At 36.4% G+C, this 26348-nt stretch overlaps 1 pseudogene; it reads left to right on the top strand.

Annotated features, from left to right (window-relative positions):
- Positions 1 to 23465: 23465 nt before the first annotated feature.
- Positions 23466 to 23796, top strand: LOC114208713 (non-histone chromosomal protein HMG-14 pseudogene; annotated as a pseudogene).
- The last annotated feature ends 2552 nt before the right edge of the window (positions 23797 to 26348 follow it).

The following is a 26348-nucleotide window of genomic DNA, read 5'->3' as shown; positions in this document are numbered from 1 at the left end:
TGGTGGAAGTTGTCAGCATGAGCCAGTTCCTATAATAAATCTCCTCTTATAGATTGACTTTCTTTCTCTGGAGAACCCTGACTAATAAAACTGCAAACCAGCACAAGGAAACCCTTGGTGTGATAATAGAGTCCTAAAATTGGATTGTGGTAATTGTTGAAAAATTGTATAAAAGAACTAAAAATCCTCTCCTTCTGTACTTAAAATTTGTGGATTTTATCGTATGGAGGTATTGAGAAGGACCATCTGTGTTGAGTTGTAGTAAGAGTGAAGTTTGAAAATCCATGCTTTGCCTTAGATACCAAAATAAAAAGAATTAAGACTGGGCATGAAAATTAGAAGATTATGTTAAAATGTTTATGAAGAAATAAGATGTGAGGATTAACCACTCCAGTGTAGTAGGAGCTGATGCTAACCCACAAATTAGGTGGATAATTTTTTTAAAAAATTGCGAAATAATGTTATTGAAATTGAATGTTCCATTGATTGAATTGTCTAGATTTTCTACAGTTGTTTTGGCCATTAAAAAACTAATTGTTAATAAATTTATTTTATAGATATATTTACAGACATGTATTTGTTTCATACATGTATTCTTAACCCTTTATTGAATGTCTGTTTTCAGTTAGATGAATTTAAAATGTGAATTTACCAGGAATTCCTAAGAAGGTTTTAAGAATATAAAACATAAAATATGATTTGTTTGTTAGCTACTTTTAATCTATCCTGATTTTTGTGAATCATCAATTATATGGTAAAATTCTATACAAGTCCAATTTATCAGTCCCTATATTTTCTTTATGTATTTTTCAAAGTCTAGTAGGACATGACTTCTATCTACTTTCTGAGTAAAAGAAAACAAGGGGAATAATAAAATTTTAACTTTCTTCCTAGAAAAACATCAAGGGAATACATGAGATACAACCAAAAGTAGATAAAAGGCAGTGAACCATTGAAACTACATTGTGCAATTTGCATAGAGCTGTCAAGTGAACTCACTCAGGAGTGAGTACAGACGGTAGGGGGAAAAAGCCTTTATTTCATGGTTTAAAAACAAAACAAAAACCTCTTTTTTAAAATGATAATTGAAACAGAGGGGTAAAACCAGAGTTAACAATATTAAAATCATGGTTAGTAAGTAGCGATCACCAGCATTTTTATCAGCAATTTCAGTATATATAAAACCAAGATCAGTATCCTAAGGGACATACCAATTGGAGGGTATGAAAAAAAAATAATTTAAAAGAAGGAACTATACATGAACTTAGAGATTTGCACTGGCTTCACTGTGGCAGGACACCTCAGAAGTCCCAAGACACTGGAGTAAGCTTCTATAACACTATTACCAGTTGCAATTAGGATATAGTCACTTCTGAATCAAAGATCATTAGGTTTTCATATGGGTTTGTCCAACCATCCCCCTACCAAACGTTACCTGCACAAGTGCTGAAATCATGGCTTATCACCTCTCCTGGTTGAGTTCCAGGTCTATTTAGAACTGAAATTAAAGGTATAAGGCAAGTAATAGGAGTAGTATTCCTATACTTGAGCATGTTCTCTCAAAGTGAAGACTTTCAACAATTTTTTTGGTAGTTGGCTGGCTAACCTGTTTATTTCTAAGATCAATTTGGAAAAATGGTAGGGAAAGCAATGTGCAAGAAAACTGTGAGATCCATGTAACTAACAGGTAGTCAGAAAGAGGGGTTATTTTATGTGACACTCCCCCAGTTGGCCCCGGGCCATCTTATTTCTCTGGCTTGTTTTCCTGATGCCTCTGTAATAACAAATCTATTATGGACTATATGTTCAGCTTAGACTATTTTATCTTTTAATTTTGCCAGTCAGAAGAAAATATAATCACAGAATACAATCCTGGAAAGAACCTTAAAAATATTCATATTTTATGTCAACCTTCTGATGTTATGAAAGTGAAAATTCAGGTCCAGGTAGGACCCATGACTTGTCTAAAATCTTATTTCTCCTTGTGTCAGAAGGAGGTAAAAGCAAAATCTCCTAACTCGCACTCTGAAGTTTAAATTTTTTTTGTTGTTGTTCTTGCTTTGAATTTTCAACTTTAATGCTAGAAGAAGTCTATTTTCTTAAGCAAAGTATACAAAGACATATAGATGAGATCTAGAATAATGTATTGATTATATTAAATATGAGTTTTTATTTTAGACTGTTCAACTGGTGTCTCATTCTGTTTCCTCAAAAGTATCTTGAGCTTAAATATCTACAAATGTGGCAAATGTTTACCTCATGTCTACAGTACTTAATTTTACTTCTTCCCACAGATAACTGAATTATATACTTGAGTTTAACACTATGAAATATATAATGTAGATGGAATAATCTGCTTTAGATGAAATTTCAGGCTCAGAATTTCATTTAGAGATTCACTTACAGAATCACAAAACTTTAGTATTATAAACATTAAAAGCACAGGGAAAGTATTAATTGGTTAGAACTGGAGAGATACAAAAACTCGAGTATTTATTTTATTTCTGATTTGGTCCAGTCAATTTACAGTTCCATTCAGAGAAAGTAGTTATTTCTAAGTTAGATAAAAGTTATCTTCGGGAATATAGAAGAGTCAACTATGTCTTTGAACCTCCCTCTTCAAAAAGGGTAGGTGATTATGTAATAAGTATGACTAAAGCGTTTAATTTTAAAGTGCTTCTGTTTATTGGCTGAGTGTATAACATGACCCCCAGCAGAGGTTATGAAAGATTTTTATTCTACTAGATAAATGCAATAATAGAGGATAATAGGTTAAGTCAGGGTATATGTTGTTTAGCGTACTTATCTCAAAACAGTTTTAAAATTCATGTCAAATTGTTAATTTATCATAAGCATTATGAAAGTAATTATTAAGGTGTATAGTTAAGAGTGTTTGCACATTATTTTTGCAAAAATACAGAATAGAAAATGAATACAGAGCTTACTTCCTGGTATGTGTGACTATGCAAATGAGTGATAACTAGATTATTCTTACTTTAATAGGGGCCAAGCTACCACAAGTAGTTTTCTGAAAGTGACCCAAGTCCATCAATAATATTTCAAGATATGTTGAATGCAAAATGTTATGATTCTTTAAATACCCTCTTACCGAAGCACTTTATGGAACTGGAGCATCGAGTTACTGTTCTGGACCTAGAATGGTTTCTCAACCTGACGCCAAGAGGACCACCTTTCTAACCAATCACCTTCTTTAAAAACTCCACATGAACCAAATTTAAATTCCCTTTAACTAAAAGAAAGCACATTTAGAGGGGAAGGACTACAAGAGCAGGACAATGAGAGAGTGTGGCAGAGTCCCAAAGGAAAGGGTGGATGCGCCTAGATGCAAGGCAGTTACTGACCGCTAGGAATCCTTAGGGACACAGCCCAGGACCACACCCATTAGGGAAGATCACTGTGCTGGGTGAAGTGTTTCTAGTTCCCTACCGTTAGCACCGTCCCAGGTAGAAAGGCTGAAAACTAGAACCCCTATCCTCAGAAAATAGTTAATCCTAAAGGAAGGCCTGAGCAAGGACAAGACAATTCCTGATGTGGAGATTTCAGAGTAGACTTCCCGAGGTCATGGCAGCAAAAAGAGCCTGAACAGCAAGTTTTGTTGTTTTGGTCATGGTCCTCCCTTCCCTGCCTCCTCCCTCCCACCTCGGTCAAGATTAGCTTTGTAATAGCCGCAGAAAAATTTCTCACAGTCCCAGGCATAAAGCTTATGGAGAAATGAAAACATTCGGCATAATGCAGAAAAATGCAAAAATCTATTTTGTGTACTAGAGAATAGATAAAATGTTTCCATCAGATTGAGGGAAAATGATTTAGGTGAGTAACCTTCAGAAAACAGTCCCTGAACACTGCCCTCCATCATACCCCACCCCGCTCAGATCCAGTCCTTGGAATAGGGCATCCATAGAAGAAGACACCCATACTAAACATTTACAAGTTCAATTTTCTTTCATTCACGTTCTATTACCACCTACACACAAGGCTGGCAATACATGTGATTAGACAACTCTACACAGGAATTGTAATCACCTAGCTAATAATTAAGTGTTTAGAAATATACAGAATTTCTAGTCTAGAGAGGACAAAACATGCAAACCTGTCTCAGGGTGATTAGTTCCCAAGCTTCTTAATCGGTCTCTCTATAATGAAGCTCTCTTCTTTCTCACCATTATGATGCCCCGATACCAAACTTATCTCTCTGGAAAGTGAACAAAATTATTCTTCAAACGTCTTCAGGAAGTCCTATGACATCAAGATATGATTCAAACTGTTTAGCTTACAGAACTTTACCGTCAGACCCCATCTGTCTTAACTTAATCTGGCTTCATCTTCTGCCACTTTCCAAGCTTACACTACGTCCTGGTCATAATAAATATATCCTTATTTGGGAGTGTGTTATATTATTTAACGTCTCTCTCGCACAGTTTTCTTCTTTGGCTACTTATCTTACTTTCTATTTCCTTTTCGTACAACTACTCAGTTCAAATATCCCTTGTTCTGTTATGCTCCGCCCTAACTCCCTGGAAAGTAATTGGTGTTTTCTACACTGTTTAACCATAGAATTTTGTGTACTTCTTTATTAAACACTTAGCTGATTTTATTTTTACTTGTCAATGTATAGGCCTCCAATATCGTATGGTATCCCAGAATAGGGACTACGTATTAGCCAGATCTTATAATCGACCATGCCCTCAATCCACATCAGCATTTCAGATTGGGGTGTGTCTGTGTGTATATATCTGTGTGTTTCATTATATAAATAACTGAATTTTATACATGAAATGACTTATGCATCAAAAGTTAGAGCCTTAAGTTTCTACCCACGCACATGTCATAACCTTACAGAGATAGAGTACTACAGCTACTATTTTCATGATGCCCTTGGTCAGGGCTCTTCAGAGAAATGGAATAGAAAGAAGGGAGGAAGGGAAGGAGGGGAATATCAAAGGAACTGGTCACATGACTGTGGAGACTGAGAAGTCTGGAGAACCAGGAAAGCTAGTGTGTAATTCAGTCTGAGTCTGAAATCTAAGAACGGGATTGAGCGGGGTAAGGGATGCTGGTGGTGGAAATCCTGATCTGCGCCTGAAAGCCTGAGAACTAGGAGAACCAATAATGTCTGAGGGCCAAAGATGGGTCTCAGCTCAAGCAGAGAGAGCAAATTAGCCCTTTCTCAGTCTTTTGTTCCCTTTGGGCCCTCAGTGGCTGAGGGCTCACTCACCTTTTGGAGGGCTATCTGGTTTACACAGTTCACTAATTCAAATGCTAATCTCTCCTAGAAACATTTTGACAGACACATGCAGAAATGTTTTACCAGAGATCTGTGCATTTCTTAGTCTAGTCAAATTGACACATAAAATTAACCATCATACTCTCTCGGAATGTTTCATACTATTTTAGAAATGTATGTTTTGTGCTTTTTTAGGGAATGCTTGGAAATATAGAAGGATTCAATTAAATGTAAATAGAACTACCATAATCCCAACAAAAGCCACATCCATCACTAACATGTTTCATGTCTATCCCTTATTCCTATGTAAACCAATCAATTCTAGTTAAGTAAGAATGCTTTTTTGGCATGCGAGCATGATAATACTGTTTCTACACAGGGGTTAACGAAAAAAATGACATTAAAACAAGTTCCATTTTTCTTAGGAAATAAAAACAAGTCCTCCAGTGTGTAATATATTTTTGACCCTTTATCCTTAATGCTTTTCATGTCTGTGTCCCAGAAAACATTTACTGGTTTCCATGATAGATGACAATGTTAGGTGGGAAAATTGCTCTGACTCTTGAGTGCACATGTGATCCTAAAATCTAAATTTCAAGATTTTTATAATTCAACTCCCATAACTTGGTTTTTCCTAACTATATAATTGCATATATACTTGATATATATTAAAGCTCTGACTCTATACCATTATATATATATATATTTTCCATGTGAATGGTACTGAATTTCTCACCTCCTTTTTTATAGCTTCTGCGATCCTATTTCAGATGCTCATAACTTTATTTTTTAATTTATTCCCACATAGCAGAAAACTCCTTGCCAGATTTGGCAACTTATACTTTATCTCCGAACAAATCTTTGCTGCTCAAAATTCCTATTTACCCCAACCCAAATTAAGTACATATTCCACAAAATCCACTTTTGTTTCATCACGTATTTCTGCCCTATGTATTTACAGCCAAACAGAACTACTTACCATCCTGAATAACTCATCCTTTCCTGACTCCTTGCTTTTGCTCATGCAGTTTCTATGCGCTTAAATGCCCTCACGCATCATGCATACCTGTGGAAATACTGCCACTGTTCAAGCCCCATGGCCAACATGACATTCTCAGGGTAACTGCCTGGACCACTCTCGCCACAGGGGTTTCTCCTCTGCTTCGATCTCTCATACATTTATACATTTTAAGAATGTTTCTCTCAGCCTGCATCATATTATTTATACACGAATTTCCTCAATATTTCTGTACTATTTATATATTAATGATACAACTCCTTTATATATAAAAACATCACAACAAGGAGGTCAGTATTACCAATCTTATTTATATCAGTGTCTTGCATACAGCAAGTGCTCAATAGTTGTGTAATTGAATTTATGAAATTTTAAGAAGCCTTACTAAAAACCATAATTTTTATCATAACAAACTATAAATAACTATAATATGAATTTGAACCAAAAACTTAGCTACTGTTGATAATTTAAAGTGTGTTTTTCTTTCATTTTAAATGCAGTGACAGGCTTGGCCCATACCCCTACAACTAATACACACAAATGCATACAACTTTCTTTGACCACAAAGTCAAAGCAACTGCAACATACATGTAATTCATGATATTGTCATTTGGATATTTTCAAAAAGAATAACCTCCCATAAAAATGGTCTCTCATCTTCACAAGATCAAAGCTCCCCCAGCTCTCAGTTATCATTACCTACAGATCCCATGACAATATTACAAAAGATCTGATCTTACCCCTGTAAGAAGACTGTAAAAGCATCGGATTCTAAGAGGCTACCTGGCACCGAAGACGCTGCCCGAGTGACGCTACAATGGTGGAGCTGGAGGAAGGAGGCTGCTGGGAACATTTAATGGCTTATACATGTGGAAACAAGGCAGAAACTAGAGGGCTTCCAGGTGAGGTCATGGGTAGTCTCTTTAGCACTCTCAGCTATGTCCCTGAGTTTAGTTTTCTTTTTTCCCCCTTCCATAAGAAACAGAGTCAAAACACACAAAACAAAGTAAATTTATCTGAGTTCAGGGAAAAGGATGTAGATATAAATTTCAACCTCTTAGGATATTTGTAGTTCTTTTGTAAAATAGCTTAGGTCAGCGATTCTCAAAGTGTGATTCTTGGTCCAGGAAATCAGTATCATCTTACAACTTATTAGAATTGCAAATTCTGAGCCTCCATCATATGTCTACTTAATCAGAGACTCTGAGGTTGGGGTTCAATAGTCTATACTCTAAGAAACTCTCCAAATGGTTCTGATTCCTGATACAGTTGAAGAACTAGACTTAGATAGTGATGGGATGTGTTCAACATGGACAACAGTGGTCAGCAAAAGTTTTCTGTAAAAAAAATGGACAATAAATATTTTAGACATTGTATTCCATATACTCTCTGTCACAGCTACTCATCTTCTTGATCACTGTAATGCAAAAGAACCACAATAAACAAATGAGCATGGTATGTTTCAAGAAAACTTTATCAAAACAGATGGTGAGCTGAATTTAAACTATACGTCTTAGTTTGCCAGCCTCAAGTATCTAGTACTTATATCAAATAAGAGAACATACGGTTATCTACAACTTACAGGAAAATTATTGCTCTCGTTTTGTAGAAGAGACACTGATGTAAAGATTGGTTAACTATGTTCCTAAGATCTTAGTGGAAAATACAATAGTTAGTCATGGAACATGCTATGTAAATCTGACTTACTAGCCTCTGATCTATATGCTAAAGCTTCCTTTCCAGGGAGAAATGAAATAGGGTTCAGAATGGCTTAATTTTAAACGTGGTAACAAGCGGTTTGCTGAAAAGAATAAATATAAAATGGGCTAGTCTGACATGTAAAGAGTTTGGAAGACACCAATTCCATCCCATTCACAACAACAACAACAACAACAACAACAACAAAAAGCCTGAAAATCAACAGTTCTTCTTTAATCTCTCAGAGAACTGAGATCACAGAGCAAATTGCTGCCCTGAATACAAAAGAGACAGGTGAATATAGAGAGTCACAACTCACAAGGGGAGTAGATGCCATCAGCTGGAGCTAGTATCAGTAGGGACACCTAAAGGGTAAAAGACTAGTAGCTGGAGAATGGACATGGTCCAGCCTCAGAGAAGAAACCTCCTAAGGACTCGCTTTTTCATGAGTTGGACTGTCAGAAACTTCAACAGGTGCTTTCTGTAAAAACTGGAGAACACTCCTCTCATGCTTCCAGCAGGGGGAGGGGGAAAAAAAGGGACCCAATTTGAAATACATCCAGGGTTTATGTTCTCCTTTACAGATGTCTGTCCTTAAAGGAAATTGTTTTACAAGAGCCTAACGGAACTGGGAGAAAAGAAATACCCAACTCTAGCCCCCTCTAGCTTTCCTGTGTCACCTAAGGTGGGGGAGATAAAAAGGTGAGAAGTACCTGTGAAGGTCACAGCATGGGGACACTGGTTCACTCAAAGAAGGAACCTATTTGTAGGACTGTAGATGTTTCTTGTCCTGTACATCTTACCATCACATCAATGGGGATCCTGTATAATAACTGGAGATTAAAACTGAAAGAACTGTAAGGCTCAGCCCAACTTAAGGAGTCCCTAGGGAAACCTAAAGACAACAGAAAAGACAAAAACAAGGACACTAGAGGAAATTTAGCCTCTGACACCTACAGCGATAGCAAACAGTAAATACAGCCCCATTCCTGGACAGATAACATAAAACTTCACACTAAAGGCCAAATTACCTAGGTTTTTTTTACCTGATACATCATGCCTGGTTTTCAACAAAAGATGACAAGGCATTCTAAAATGCAAAAACCAAAAACCAAAAACCAAACCAAAACAAAACAAACCCCCCCCCAAAAAAAAACACAGTCTGAAAAAACAAAGCAAGCATCAGAATCTCAGATATGGCAAAGAGAGGGGAACTATCAGACTGGGAATTTAAAATAACTATGATTGGGGCGCCTGGGTGGCTCAGTTGGTTAAGCGACTGCCTTCGGCTCAGGTCATGATCCTGGAGTCCTGGGATCGAGTCCCGCATCGGGCTTCCTGCTCAGCGGGGAGTCTGCTTCTCCCTCTGACCCTCTTCCCTCTCGTGCTTTCTATCTCTCATTCTCTCTCTCAAATAAATAAATACAATCTTAAAAAAAATAAAATAAAATAACTATGATTAATATGGCAGTGGCTCTACTTTAATGGAAAAAAGGTGGACAATATGTGAGAATGCATGGATAATGTAAGCAGCAAGATGGAAGCTCTAAGAAAGAATCAAAAGAAATGCTAGAAATAAAAAACAGGGTAACGGAAATAAATATTAAATGACCAATACGTATATAAGCAAGGTCAATGTAACATGTAATGAAGGAAATAAAAACAAAAGAAAATGATGTTTTTCACCTCTCAGTGTGGCCAAATATTACATGGGAACAAACACCAAATCCTTGTGAGAGTATGGAGAAACAAATGTGCACTTTTCTGCACTATTAGCAGAAGTAGAAAATCTTAAAATACAGGACAATTTGGCATTGTCTAATAAAATCAAAATGCCTATTTCATGCATCTTTTTAACCCAGTAATCCATTTTCTTAGAATTTATTTTGTTGATAACCTAAAAACAAATGCATCTGATATAATAAAATATATGTATAATATCCTAAACTAGCAGGTAAGGCAGTGTTGCAAGATGATAGAAGTTACTAGGCTTGCTGTTCTTGGCTCAGAGAATGAGAAAAATGTGGGAACTTGGAATCCAGACCTCACAGTTGAAACTTCATAACTATATTTGCTCTCCAGGAGAGAAAGGCCCCGATTTGGAGCGTTTGCCAATATGCCTGAGATAAATACTCCCACTGTGGCCAATTCTCAGCTACTAAAATGAAGTCACTGAACACAGTCTTGGGAAAAGATGCACACATTTGGCTTTCACAAACCCAATTTAGCTGATTCCAGCATAACACCACCTACAACACCCTCTCAGGCAAGCAAGAACACAGGACCTCAGGTTGATAGCAGTTTCCCAGGAGCTGGGTTATGAAAAGAAGGGGTGTGGCCTGAGATGAGAATTTTTTTTTTTAAGCCTCACACACTAAAATAGTAGAAACAAAGGAAAAAGAGCAAACTTTTAAATGCAGAGACTGAACGGGGGGAGAAAGACCTTTTCCACACAAATGTTCTACAGTTGAGTTCAGCAATATCGAATAAAAATATGGCATAGAACGTGAATCCAGGAATGACCCTAATAAAAGTTCAGTGCATATGGAAACTATCTTTTACTGGCACCTGGGACTTTAACTAATGGTAAGACAGTGGCTGTCAGGGGGCTAATCTGGTTTTAAGAGCAATTTACTTCAGCGCTATGACCACAGAGGAAGTGACCTATGTGGAAAGAACGAAACTGGAAGCCTACAGATGAGGTCACTCTTCTGCTCTCATACAGCATAATAGTTGAGCACTGTGAGTTTGTTGGCAGCAACTTGGTAACAGCTACAGAGGTAAAAATACCCACTTACCTATTAAAGTCAGAAATATGTATTTCTTGGGGCACCTGGAGCCTCAGTCGGTTAAGTGTCTGATGCTCGGTTTTTGCTCAGGTCGCCATCTCAAGGTGTTGGGAAGCCAGAGCCAGGATCTGCCCTAAAGCAGGCTCTGCACTTAGGGTGGAGTCTGCTTGACTTTCTCTCTCCTTCTCCCTCTGCCCTCCCCCTGCTCTCTAAAATGAATAAATAAATCTTAAAAAAAATGAAATATGTATTTCTCTCTCATAGAGTTCATTTCTGAAACCAAATACATGTGGATAGTAGAGCTTTCCTTATCTCTTACTAGTATTATTTTCTAATTTCATAGGAGTAATTTGTGCAAAACCATATTACATACTTAGGATGTTCCCCACACACAAGGAAAAGTTTAGGAAAACATCATTGTATAGAAAAAAACAATTCAAAATTCAGGCATATTATGAATTATAAAAGTTATTAAAACTTCCCAAGTGTTTGATATGTGGAATTTGAGAAACAAAGCAGAGGATCAAGGGAGAAGGGAGGGAAAAATGAAACAAGACGAAACCAGAGAGGGAGACAAACCATAAGAGACTCAATCTCAGGAAATAAACTGAGGGTTGCTGGAGGGAATGGGGGTGGGAAGGATGGGGTGGCTGGGTGATGGATATTGGGGAGGGTATGTGTTGTTGTGAGCACTGTGTATTGTGTAAGACTGATGAATCACAAACCCGTACCCTTGAAACAAATAATACATTATATGTTAATTAAAACAAAACCAAAAACAAACAAACAAACAAACAAAAAAACAAAAACCTTCCCAAGTGTTTGACCACCTTGATATCTTTTGGGAGAGAGTTTACACCAGAGAAGGAAAGCTCTTTGGTTCTGATGTCCTGGATAATGTCTTTTTAGGCTACAAGAAAGCACCTAGTTTTAGCTTCTTTAGCTAGATTCTTTCAGAGCTGATAATCTTTGTGATAGACTGCTATAGTGGAAATAACATTAAACTACTCCCTTGAACTGAATTGATAGACAAAGTAGAACTATTTTCCCCAGAGTGTTGGTGCAGGATATATCATTTCACCGCCCCCCCACTCTTGATAGCTATTTTAAAGAAAGATTGCTCCATTTTAATGTTCAACAGTCTGAAGAGATTTCATCATCAGGGAATAATAATTTTCTCAATAAATTTAGTTCCTCAATATCTTTTGGCCATATGCCAACATGTACACATTCAGATACACCTTATTAGAAAACTGTTTTAATGTATCTTCATGATCCAGTAAAACAGAAAATAATGTAGCTGGTGAATAGAGGAGAAAAGATTAGCCCATTTCATAGTTTTTGTAAGATTGCTCCTGCCTGACTGATTTACCTAAGAACTTCATCAAGGGCAACTGGAATTGTCACCCAATTTATATCCATGACAACTGAGGCGATTGAAGTACTTTGTGAACAGCTATGTGTGAAGGTAGAGCTGTAACCACAGATGGTCACCTTGTCAGTTAGCCGTTCAGTCCTTCCAGCCACTGGATTATGTAAAAGATATAAGAGGGGGATCTATGAAATGAAGTGTTGTAAAGGGTAAGAGGATCATCTGTTACAAATAAATTAATCATTTTAACTAAAACATCCCTTCTTATAACTGGATGTTCCTGAGATATTTAAATTAGGTAAACATTGCTTTCAAAATACTGTACAGCATGGTTTAAAGCAGAAACTACCTACCAAATGGCCTCATACTTGGTTGTGACCCAGCAGTAATATTTTCCCTCACAGATCAGTAAGTGGATAGAGAAACCAGAGCCAGTCTCAGGTACAGAAAACACATTTGCAATACTGATGCTTAGCCAGCGCATACTGAAATGGCTTGCCGGTGTTTATGGCCATATGGCTTCCTGGTATGTATGGCCATTTCTCTTCCAGTCAGTCTGGTGTCTGCTCTGATGGGTCAGCATCTATGCTCTGTCAGCTGATGCATATTTTGAATATCACCCGTGCATATAACAATGCAATATAAGTCAATGAGATAAACCATGCAGGTGATAGGATTTGGAGGAGATTAAAAATGAAAAATTGAAAATTCAGTAAAGCCAGATGAGTTAAGTGGCTTTCAACAGAAAATGAGGTGTAGCTTTGAACTTACATTGAAGCTTCCAAATATTGGAAAATAGTATCAGGTTTGAACTAATGGATTGCTAATCCTAAACTGTTGGCTGCTTTGGTATGATAAGACTTCAGATTCTTTAGGCCAGGAGCTCTCATTCTTTTTTGCATTTAAGAATCATCTGGGAGTTTAAAAAATATATGGATATACAAGTCATGCTGCAGACCAACTGAACAGCTTCTGAGACTAGGGCATAGTAATAAATATTAATAGAAGTCCCCCATGTCATTATAATTATGGCCACATTTTTCAAACAAATTTAATTCTTGATTTTAAGATCATGTCTGAGTCTGTCATTAGCTAGTGTTATGAGCTGAATTATGCCCTCACAAAATTCATATGTTAAAATTCTAACGCCCAATACCTCAGACTATGACCTTATTTGGAAAATGAGTCATTGCAGAGGTTAAGTAATTAAGATGAGGTCATACCACCTTTTTTTTTTTTTAAGATTTATTTATTTGAGAGAGAGAAAAAGAAAGTGAGCACATAAGCAGGAGGGGCAGAGAGAGAGGGAGTCTCAAGCAGACTCTGCACTGAGCAAGGAGCCCCACATGGGGCTCAATCTCACAACCCTGAGAACACAACCTGAGCTGAAACCAAGAGTGGGATGCTAAACTGACTGCACCACCCAGGCACCCCTGAGGTCATATTACTCTTAATTTAGAGAACAAACTGGTGGTTACCATAGGGGAGGTAGGTGAGGGGTGGGTGAAATAGGTGAAGGGGATGAAGAGTACACTTGTTGTGATGAGCCCTGAGTAATGTACAGAATTGTTGAATCACTGTATTGTACACCTGAAACTAATACAACACTATATGTTGTATACTGCATTTGAAAGGAAAAAAATAAGATATGATGTCATACTAATGTAGACGGACCCCTAACATCACTGGTGTCCTTCCAAAATGGGGAAATTTCAACACAAGCATACAGGGAGAACGCCATGTAAAGATGGAGGCAGGGTCACGTGATGTAGCAGAAGCTGAAGAATGGCTGCCAGCAAAGCACCAGAACATAGAAGGCGGCCCTGGATCAGATTCCCCCTCACAGCCTCAGAAAGAACCAAGCCTACTGACACCTTGATCTTGGACTTCTAATCTGCAGACCCATGAGACAATATGTTTCTGTGGCTTAAGCCATCCAGTGTGTGGTACTTTATGATGAAAGCCCTTGCAAACAATAGAGTTAAGATGCTGTCTCTGCTTCTGCTTACTTTTAAGTCTTGTTTTCTTTCTATGCACAATGGAGGTATTCGATCTATTGGTCATGGAATTCCTCTCCAGCTCTTTGTTTCTATAATAGAGCAACTCTCTACTATCTTTTTGCTTTCCCATGGAAAAGTGAAATAGCTTATTATCTTTGTTAGCTTTCCCTCCAGTTGAGCAACACTTAGTTTTTTTCACAAGACTAGCGTTAATTCCTGTCCAGGCAATACAAGAAAACCATGATTATCAGGGATGATGTCCTTTACATATGTTTTCCTAATCCATGTAATGAACACTGACAGAAGAAGTAAACTTCTAAACACATTGAATGTGCAGTCAGGTGTTATTATGCCTTACATTCCCTATCAAGACTTATTCAAGACATTTCCGGTTGAGGTCTAGGAATATATTAGGGATGCCCCATTCTACTATATATTAGCTCATGGTGCTTGTTTTATTTCCCAGGGGAAAATTCTCATGGTGGCTCTGCTGGGAAACCAGTCCTTTCATAGAGTAAAAATACACACTTACTCTATTGGTGTAGGAGAAAACAAACAAACAAACAAAAAAACAAAACATAAGGAAGAGAATTCTAGATAACATATTTTCTACCATAGGAGTTTTAAATTAATGCATATGTCAGAATCCAAGGACTAAGATGAGAACAAGGAAATAAAGGAAAGAATAATGGCAGCGATTGACAACAGCAACATGGAGTGGACAGATTGTCCAAGATCTTTCTGGGAGGAAATATTTAACAACAGAGGCAGAAGGGGAGGAGAAAATATTGTTTATAAGGTCATATGGACAAGACAATGTAATGAAATATCTGAGGTAAACATGTGTGGTAAGAAGAAGTCATGAAAGAAAAGAATAGTGTACAAACCGCTGCTGAAAATATCACCATGGTTTAATAGGAATCAGTATGAGACTATGTCACTCTTGAGGAATCTTTGATATTCTTCAATTAGAAACATACAAAAAATAAAGGTGAGAATATAAAATAAAATGAAACAGTCATTTGCTCACTAGGGAAAATTTAATTTAGTCATGTTACCACATGTATTCACAAATAAATGTCTTTTCTTACTAAGCTGAGTTTTAACGGCCTGACAATATTACTAATATCACAAATGCTTGAATCTACACAGCATAGAGGGCCCCTTTGGGCATTGTTATTGAGGTGTTATTACTTGTCTTATGGGAGGAAAAGAAGGGATTTCCTTTTCTGGCATTTGAAACTTTAATTTTCACTTCCTTTCTATGGTCTTCATTAAAATCCCCTTCTTGGTAGAATACTGACTTTGGCCTATAGCTTTATATTTTACATGTTATTACTTAGTTCTTCAGAAAAGTCATCTTTATTTTTTAGATATCCTAAATTTATATATATTTATATAAATATATATATAAATTCATACAGTTCACCAAATACTCCTGGTTCTGCCCTCATCTGGGTATTATGTAGGATTTCAATTGCCAGCTCCTTTAAAATTAAGTGCTGCCATTTGATTTGCTTTGGAAATCAAATATGAGTTGAAATATGAATGGTATAACAACAGTCACATAGAGTTAAAAGTGTTAAGAGCCAAAGCAAAATTTGTCATGTCTTCGTTCCTTGCCTTGGTAATCATGGAAGGATTTGCTATGATGAAAATTCCAACAGCCTGGGCTCCTGAGTGACTGCAGTGAGCAGAACCTGCCCCTTGCCCCCACCCAGTGATCTGTGATGGACAAGTACCATGAACAAAAATATGATTATTTGTCTTAAGCCACTGAAATTATAGGATGGTCTGTTATTTCAGCCTAATGTGTATCATATTTATAGGTACAAAGATTATGAAACCTTTTATTTTATCATCTTAATGTGCCCGAAACATAATTTACTCCTAAAGATTTAATTATATCAAAATTTCTACAGGAAAGCAATTAACAATGAATTCTCTTTTAACATCTCACTAACGGAAAAGCAAAAACAAAAAAACAAAAAACAAAACCTTACCTGTCTGAATTTGTCTATTTTCTCCAGAAGAATGTTATATTCTTTTAGACAGAATCAAAATCCATGACATTTAAAGTATTCTTATTTAAAGGAAATCAAAGAAATTTAAATTTTTTTGTTCCACAGATATGCTTCTTTCCTCCTCTTGCCCTATTAAAATAACAACCACCCATTTTCTAAAATAAAACAGGATTGCTTTAAACTCCATATAGATTCACAGACCCATTGGTTTCTTTTTTTTTTAAAGAAAGATTTATTTATTTATTTGAGAGAGAGAGTGGGGAAGAGGGGCAGAGGGAGAGAGAGAATCTCAAGCAGACTCCCCACTGAGCAGGGTGCCCAGTGCAGGGCTAGATCCCACAACCCTGAGATCAAGAATCTTTCGCTTAACCAACTGAGCCACCCAGGTGCCCCACAGACCCATTGATTTCAATAACCTATGAAATCCTCACAGTACTAAGGTAGCACCCTGCTCTGTCCTAATTACATACTTACTTATGTGCTTGCAGCATTCCAAAACAGATCGGTACTAATGTATGCAGTGGGCATAAAACTTATGTACCTAACAGCTAAAAATCTGTCACATTTGAGTAAAAACCCTTTTAAACATTCAAATCTACTGGGAAGCACTTTAAATCCTTTTTGAATTATATAAAAATGTGATAAAGGAAATTTGTATTTATGAAACCACGCGGCTTCCTTCATGCTGTCTTCCCATTGGCTAACAATACCTCACGTGGCACAACAGTTCCTTCTTGGTCTTGCAAATCTTTCCTTCATGCTCTCTCCTCAAACTGAGCCCTGTTTCTCTATTTCTTCTTTCCTTTCTTGTAACGGTCTGCCAGATCTTTACTTGCTTAAGTGAATGAATTTCCATTTTGGACTCTCTTTTAATACTTTTCTCCATTCTCACCTACATCAACACAAATAATGGCCTAAGAATTGATCAGGCAGAAGAAATGCAGTAATGAGAAAATTTTTATGGCTATTAAAGTATACAAGCAATTATCAATATCAAACAACATAAATTTATTCAGACGAGACAGCATTAGCCTAGAATATAAATTGACTTTTACTTTATTCCTAGGTTTATACTGCTATCATTATTACTATCTTTTTCTTTTTCTAGACTTTATTATTTTATTTCTTCCTATATTTAGTTTATAAAATAAAAAAGTAGAAAATTTTAAAAGTGCATTTTATTTCTAATAACTAAGCTTGGGAATTTTAAAGCACAGTATTAATAAATGATTGCAAAAACTAATTTTTTTTTCAAAGCCTAAGTTTAAGTAAACTCACTCTTGAGAAATTTAACATGAACAGTATCAATTCATTCTTTTAAGATTTCTATCTAGTAAGCAATTGGCATCTATATTTTCTTCTCTTAGGTATTCTGAGAAGAAGCCACATGGCAGCATTTCATATTTCACAAACTAAATGACAGTACAGAAGTAGTAGCCCATAATGGAGGTGCTTTGGGGAGTTGAAAACTAATATATGACTCATCAGCTTCAAATAATTCAGCCACTGGAGATGAAGGGTAATATCTTATGGAAAGCACAAATTGAAGTATTTTCATGAGAAATTTTTCAGAAACTCTCAGCATAACATATAGTGCAGAATTGTGACAGGTTTATACTATGTAGTTCTATGTATGGCTTAAGGGAACCCAAATCAACAAGAAAATAGCTACAGAAAAAAAAAAAAAAAGGATGTTCAGGACAGATAGTAGGGTGATTTGATGACTGAAGCTAATAGGCTGGGTTTTAGGTACATAAAATGCTTCTTTCATGACCCTCAGAATCAAGTGAGATTGAATAAATCATATCTTAAGGAGAAATCTGGTTCTCCTGGTGTTGCTTATTATCACCAGAGTTGGATAATCACTTTGTGGAGGAGCATTAATTTCTTGTGGCCAGTAGAATGTCATGTACTAAGTATGGTTTAAATAATAACTTAGTAATTAGAACACTTTATTATTATCAGGGAAAAGCAAATTTACCATTGCCCAAAGTTAATCGTTAATTCTATATGAGACATTTCAAAATGGCATTTCTTTTTTAATACTTAATGTTATGCAAACAATGGCACTTAATAAATATGTTTATGACTGTCTAATTTACTTTTTGTTTTTATCATATGATTGGTTCATCACAAGAAGAAGGTACTTGTGGGCATATCTTTCACTGACACTTTCCTCTAACAATTATGGTGTCCTAGTACGGGCAGATGATAACTTATGGAGTAAAGTAATACCAAAAACTTGAGTAAAGGATGAGTTTGGGAAGAATAACCTGTCTTTGTGGGCAAATGTAAGAGATTATTTGGTGGCAGTTCTGAGGGAGATCAGGGGAAAGCTTAGGAGAGTCTTATTGAAAAGATGGCCACACAGACTGGATTTTTTTTTAAATCTTTTTGGTTATATTTCTGTTTATTTCATGTGGATTAGGCACCTCCATGTTTTTCTTTCCCTCAAATTTGTCTTTCTTCCACTCTCAATAAAATACAAAAAGTCAAACACAAACAATCATAACCTTGTTATTTTCCAAGTTTCTGAAGTACAGAGGAGTACCCAGCGTCCTGCAGTCCAACAATCCACAGAGCACATTAAGTGAATGGGCACATTCAGGTACTACTTAGCAGACCCATGATTTGTGGTTTGGTAGGCTATTTTTATGGGCATTGAATTGTAAATGCAACTGTCATGAAATGGTTTGAATTGTAACATTGATGAAAATGTGTTTGCTAAGTGATTCCCTAAATTACTTTATGGAGTATAAAACATCTGCATTTAGTTGGATTCTGTTTGGCTGAAAAATAAACATTTCTAAACCACAGCTTTCATGTCTGATGATGATAATGTACTGGAAAACTTGAAACTGCATGAAATCTAAATATGTTTTCTCTTAAAAAAACAAGTGGTACTGTTAGAAATGACATACTAGATCATACTTCTTAACTGGTACATTCTTCCTGAAGATATATAAATGTCATGGTATGCATTCTTGCTTATAAAACCAAACTATGCACAGCACTCTGATAATTGGTGGGTTATGAGAAGTTAATTCCTAGATCTTTCAGAAAGGTCAAGTGTGAAAATAAACTACAATCTTACAAGATTATGAAGGAAACAAGAGTAAAAGATTATTACTTGATTTCCTCAAAAAGTGAAGGAAAAATTCAGTACTATATTGTTTAGTAATTTGATATTGCTAGTCCAGCAAACAGTAAATTAGAGTAATGCACAGCAAATTTTTGATTCAAAATCCATAGATGGTATATTAAGATATTTGGGACACAACAGAAATTTGAACCAGGTGTTTCTTACCAAAGAAAACTGAAGAAACACCACATGGATTGTGATTAATCTTAATGATTAGTCTTACAAAGACATGCAAATATATTAGCATAAGATAGCTATGCAAGTAACATCCCATGAAATATTTGCTCATTTATGTAAACTATTAGCCATAGTAACCTGTTGGAAGGAAATGTAACTTTATCTGGTACCAATCACTGACCGTCTCTAATCAAGCACATTCTTATTTATATAGCATACAAGTTTCTCCTTCATTTAAGGAACAAAAATTATTTTGATAGTAAGTCATAAAGCTTTTATATTTCAATAATCTTAGGACAATATTTTGGTATTTTTTTTCTTTTAGTAGATGCAACCAATGTTAATTCAAATATTTATTGCCTATATGCAAACAGCATCACAAATGAAAGCAGAGGGAAAGAAACAATGTTAAGATTTATAGTCAAGGAGGGGAGCCTGGGTGGCTCAGTCAGTTAAGCATTTGCCTTGGGCTCGGTTCATGATCCCATTAAGCCCCACATTGGGCTCGCTGCTCAGTGGGGTGTCTGCTTCTCCCTCTCCCTCTGCCCCTCCCCTCTACTTGTGCTATCTCTCTCTCTCTCTCTCAAATAAATAAATTAAATCTTAAAAAAAAGATTTACAGTCAAGGATATATTCATTATTCAGAGGCATTAGTGCATACTTGATCAAAATATATTGTTTTTGAAAGAAAAATTCTTATGTACATCTCATGTCAAGATAGACTCATAAAATTCATGTCAAGTTCTTCAATGAAAAAAAGATGTTTATTCCAATGCACAAATAATGCTTTGATACAGATTCCCGTGTTTCATATAATTCTCAGTGGCATAGTTTAATGACTTAATGTTACTCAATATATAAAATATTAAGTGAATCTATCTTAGAAAAGTAATTACATCTCTGGATTAGGGGGTGCTTTCTTTTCTACTACCCAAGGTATTTGACTCCTTGTCATGAATATCACTCATTTTCTTGCCTAATTCTTTGTATGACATATGATGAAATAATGCCTATCCAATATCTGCAGCTGAGATACCAGCTTTACCTCACTTATTGCCTAATTTATTAATTTCTTCTTACTTCTCAATCTGCTTATGGCCAGTCAGACCAAAGCATTTCCTTTATGATAAAGGCTTCTTGCCACTTACAGAATATATGTGATTTTTAAGTTTCAGCCTTAAAACATCTCTGGAACTGTAGCAAATAACAAAAGTAATTTTCCACATCTGTTTGTGAAGAGCAGGCTGAGACAAAAGAACTCATCTTTGAATGAATAATCAGATTAAAGTTCTTGAGACACTTCAAAGATAACAGGTAGATAATTCTAGAAAACAAACAACTGCGTTCATATACTGTTCAGGAGTTTCCTTCAACATATTCAGGTTTTCTTTTCTTTTTTTTTTTTTTAAAGATTTTTTTACTTACTTGACAGAGAGAAAGACAGTGAGAGCAGGAACACAAGCAGGGGGAGAGGGAGAGGGAGAAGCAGGTTTCCCACGGACCCGGGAGACTGATGCGGGGCTTGATCCCAGGACTCTGGGATCATGACCTGAGCCGAAGGCAGATGCTTAATGACTGCGCCACCCAGGTGCCCCTGGGTTTTCTTATGTTAAGTGCTCATTCACTGGCAAAAACTAGGCATTATACAATTCAAAATTTTTTTCACTGGAAACTTATACTAAGATTAATGATCTGTCCCTGGTCATCACATAACTAATGATTGGATACACCACATTAAGTATCTTGACTCATAGTATATTTTTAATGTAAACAACATGATAGGTACATAACATCTACTAAAATATTCTAAGGTGGTATTAGTGAGATCTCAGCTAATTCAGTTTTCAAGGTTATCAAATTAATAACCAATTTCTACAGGTACGAATGAGACTATATGGCAAAAGCCTTAAATATTTTCTTTCCCTCTTAAATAGTAATCCTGTTCTCAAAATTTATCACAAAATACTTAATAAATATGTGGAAAGATACACGTACAGAGATGCACATCCCAAAAAGAAATGGTTGTTTACACAGTAATCTGTAGAGCATGCTCTACTTCTCGAAGCTGTTCCCATGGTAGCTCACACCCACATAATTGTTGTGGATTTCCCTATTATTCCAGAGTACCAGTCCTTGGACAAGGGATTGTCAACTGACTGAAGCCAGATCAGTTAAAATCGTTCACTTGTATACTTTGAATTAGAACTGAATAAAAGCATTTGAGGTGTATGTGTGTGTGTATACATACAGACATATGCATGTGTGTATAGTGTGAGTGTGCGTGTAAGAAGCTGGAGAAGTATGGTTTGGTTATTGTCAGTGGCCATTTTCTTGCCAAGTTGCGGAAGACAGTGTGCATTCCTTCTTATATTCTTAATTAATAAAAATATAATCTTATGCAAAGAATGTTTTTAATCTTATTTTTTATTTCCCTTTGTATCTATATACATGGCCTCTTAATAATAATATGGTCATGCAACAGAAATGCCACTGTGCATGTCAATCTTTAATAGCAATTTCACTACAAATAATAATTCTGGTTCACCAATTCTTTGGAAGCCCACCTATTAATTCAGAAATATTTTAAGTGTTGTATTATATTTCTTTCTCTAGTAAATAATGAATTTCAGGCCTCCTGTTTAATTGAACGCAATAAGACCATAAATTTAAATATCTTACCCCTCCTTCCAATATAATTTAAGCTTTCTCTCCCTAAAATAAAATTATCCTCATTCCCCACTTCACAAAAATTGCTTTTTCCATTATACCAATGAAAAGTGCCCCTTGATAAACCTGGTGGTTTTCTACCATATTTATTATGATAAAAGATTCCATGGGGATAAGAAGTACTCAAGGAAGACCCTTTCTTCAGGAACAGACTTAAGAAACATCTGAATACCCTCCTGATTTCCCAGACATATGCTTTTAGTATCACAAATAAAAAGAAACATTTTTGATATTTTATTACGCTTAAAAATATACGTGCATCTGAGGGTATTTTTCCTTCATCCAGTGATCTGGGCATCTCCAAACATCTCCTAAGATTTTATGTCAGTATGTTTCATTTCATAAGAAAGAGTCTTTACTTGGGACTGGTCCATTAGTGCATCTCATTACTGACAAATAAATTCCTGGGTAAGGGGTGAGAATTTTCAAGGAAATCAGCAGTGATGTATGGAGGATTTGCAACAGGGTCCCAGAACTGTCTAGAAAAGAGCAGGTTACAAGTACTGCTCTAAATGTTAACACCTGTTGCATTTATATTATTTCCACTTGCTATGTCCGTGAACTCCAAGAGTATTCTCTTGCAACTTGTATAACATTTTCCATTTTTTAGATTTTACTGATCAGGTTGTGAGACAATCAAAATAATATTTGTGATCCCAGTTACAATTAATTTTGTCCTTGGAGCAAACTGAATAAAACCAAGAGATGAAAAAATAGAAAAAAGGAAAAAAAAAATTTCAACACTTACACAGGAATTCAGGAAACAAGAATATAAAGTAGTTTTGTAAAGAACCAGATTTCTTTTCTGATTTGCCTAGAGTGAATCATGTTTCCAACCCTCCCTATAAGTCTAGAAGTACAGATACACAGATCATACATTTAAATATAAGCTCTATGAGACTGGTGGCTTTGTAGCCTCATTACCTAAAAGCTCCTTGTTACATGGTAAATCCCTAAAAAAATCTGATAAACTAATGAAAATTAAATTATTGGCCAGTTGTAGATCAATTATTTACTCTTGACTCTGAGACACAGAAATGCTTCCTCTGTAAGCAAAGCAATTCAGAGTGAGAAAGAGGAGAGAGTCCACAGAAAGTAAGACACTATTAAGAAAAGAAAGAACAATAGATCCAGTTCTCCCACCGCCCCCGCCGCGGGTCGCCGCAGCTCGGGCGGCGGGAGGAGCGGTAGCGGCCAGGCAGCCCGGCTTCGCGAAGGCTCTCGGTGCGCTGCGGCCCACAAGCACCCGGCCCGCGCCCGGCCCGCCGCCACGATGCCCAAGAGGAAGGTCAGCTCCGCCGAGCGGGCGGCGAAGGAGGAGCCCAAGAGGAGGTCGGCGAGGTTGTCCGCTAAACCTGCTCCTGCAAAAGTGGAAACGAAGCCAAAAAAGGAGGCAGGAAAGGATAAATCTTCAGACAAAAAAGTGCAAACAAAGGGGAAAAGGGGCGCAAAGGGAAAACAGGCTGAAGTGGCTAACCAAGAAACGAAAGAAAACTTACCTGCAGAAAACGGAGAAACTAAAAATGAGGAGAGTCCAGCCTCGGATGAAGCAGGAGAGAAAGAAGCCAAGTCTGATTAATACCATAAACCATGTCTTATCAGTGGTCCCTGTCTTCCTTCTTGTACAACCAGAGGAATATTTTTATCAACTATTTTGTAAATGCAAGTTTTTTAGTAGCTCTGGAAACATTTTTAAGAAGGAGGGACTCCCACCCCATCCCATTTTTTAAGTGTAAATGCTTTTTTTTAAGAGGTGAAATCATTTGCTTGTTGTTTATTTTTTTAGTACAACCAGGAAATAGTGGGATATTGATTGTGGGAGGCTTTGATTGTCTTGGGTGTCAGCTCAACATTCCATAGATGGGGTAGTTTTTATATCCTAGAATACCAAGCATACTAAATGGCAATTTGGAGTTGGTAATGCATTTACTATGTCTTGAATATTTTAAATTACTTCTATTCCCATGTTGTTTTTGGTAGAATTGTTTCCTAAAGAAAACCACTCCTAGATCTTGGCTCTCCCGGTCAGAATTCTTGTGCACTCTGTAACATCTTGGCAGTGGTAGTCCAGTTTTCCTAGTAACTCTGTTAATGTGCTGTGCAAGATTGAGAATTTGAGTATGTAGTGTATATGATAGTAAATTGTGAATTAATGGAACTTAACAATGTAACAGTGTATCAGCATTTGAAGATCTTGGTACTTGATATACTGTTAAGGAAAATTTGCCTCCAAATTTTAAGCTGGAAGGTCACTGGAATAACTTTTAGAAAAGAATCACAACTACATGGTTTTTTTAGATTTTCGGTTTGTACGTTAAGAATTGTGTACAAATTGAAATGTCTGTACTGAACCTCAAAACAACCAATAAAAACTAAATTAAGAAGAAAAAAAGGAGAACAATAGCCAAACTATGGAAAGAGCCAAGATGTCCAACGACAGATGAATGGATAAAGAAGATGTGGTATATATACACAGTGGATATTATGCAGCCATCAAAAAAACCCCAAAAATCTTGCCATTTGCAATGACGTGGATAGAACTAGAGGGTATTATGCTAAGCAAAATAAGTCAATCAGAGAAAGACAAGTATCATATGATCTCCCTGATATGAGGAATTCTTAATCTCAGGAAACAAACTGAGGGTTGCTGGAGTGGTGGGGGTAGGAGGGATGGGGTGGCCAGGTGATAGACATTGGGGAGGGTATGTGCTATGGTGAGCGCTGTGAACTGTGTGAGACTGATGAATCACAGACCTATACCTCTGAAACAAATAATACATATTTTTTTAAAAAAGAAGATAGTAGGAAGGGAAAAATGAAGGGAGGAAATCGGAGGGGGAGATGAACCATGAGACACTATGGACTCTGAGAAACAAACTGAGGGTTCTAGAGGGGAGGGGGTGGGGGGATGGGTTAGCCCGGTGATGGGGATTAAGGAGGACATATATTGAATGGAGCACTGGGTGTTATACGCAAACAGTGAATCATGGAACATTACATCAAAAACTAATGATGTAATGTATGGTGACATAAAATAAAATTAAAAAAATAAAATTAAAAAATTAAAAAGAAAAGAAAGGAGAATAAATGCTGGGCAGAAAAAGCAAAAGATAGCTGTTAAACAGAGGGAAAAAAACCCCACAAATAGATTTTAACTGACAGAAGAATACATTGTATTATTCCTTTTCTTTTCCATCATTCTTTACCGAGATTTTATTAACACAAATAATTTCCCTAGAACAAGATCACCTCTGGATTCATTAACAATCACATTTCCAATTTATCACAGCAGATGTTTTGTTCATGAATTGCAGTGACCATATGAAGACCCTCAAAAATCAATAGGTGAAAGCAAAAGTTCCTAATGGCCTTAAATTCTACATAAAACAAACATCAGTAGAATCCAGACACTCTCAAAACAAAAGGAATCTGGTAAATTAAAAATAAAGTGAGAATAAAAACTATGACTTGTGAATCTTATGAATCAAACTGTCTTTGATATCAATTACGGGCCTTTATTGCATTCAGAAGAACAACAAAGTACAGTAGCTCAGGGAGGAAAGAATAACAAGAAAATAAATTTTACATGAAAGAGTTGAATAAATACACACAATATATATAAATACATAATTTATATATAATACAATTTTATATATAATAAGTACTATGTTTACCCAAAATATATTTTTGTCAATATAAATACAAATGTTTTACATAGCAAAATGCACTCCAGGTTAGTCTATGTTGTTGTATATGGCAGGATTTCCTTTTTCTTTGAAGCTAAATAATATTCCATTGTATGTATATGCCACAGTTTCTTTATCAACTCCTCTGTTCTTTTTTTAAGATTTATTTTATTTATTTATTTATTTATTTGAGAGAGAAGAGAGAGAGCAGAGTGAGCAAGAACACGAGTGGAGGGGAGAGGCAGAGGGAGAGGGAGAAGCAGATTCCCTGCTGAGCAGGGAGCCCAATGTGGGGCTTGATCCCAGGACCCTGGGATCATGACCTGAGCCCAAGGCAGACACTTAGCTAACTGGGCCACCCAGGAAGGTCCTATCAACTTCTCTGTTAATGGACATTTAGATTGTCTCCATATCTTGATTATTGTGAACAGTGCTTCAGTGAAATGAAAGTGCAGATATTTCCTTGAGAT

Source organism: Eumetopias jubatus, unplaced genomic scaffold (assembly GCF_037043125.1).
Source record: "Eumetopias jubatus isolate StellerSeaLion01/CBP00866 unplaced genomic scaffold, mEumJub1_p1.0 scaffold_5, whole genome shotgun sequence".
Taxonomy (NCBI): domain Eukaryota; kingdom Metazoa; phylum Chordata; class Mammalia; order Carnivora; family Otariidae; genus Eumetopias; species Eumetopias jubatus.
The sequence above is the reverse complement of the archived record's forward strand: the minus strand, read 5'-3'. Positions and strand labels throughout refer to the sequence as shown.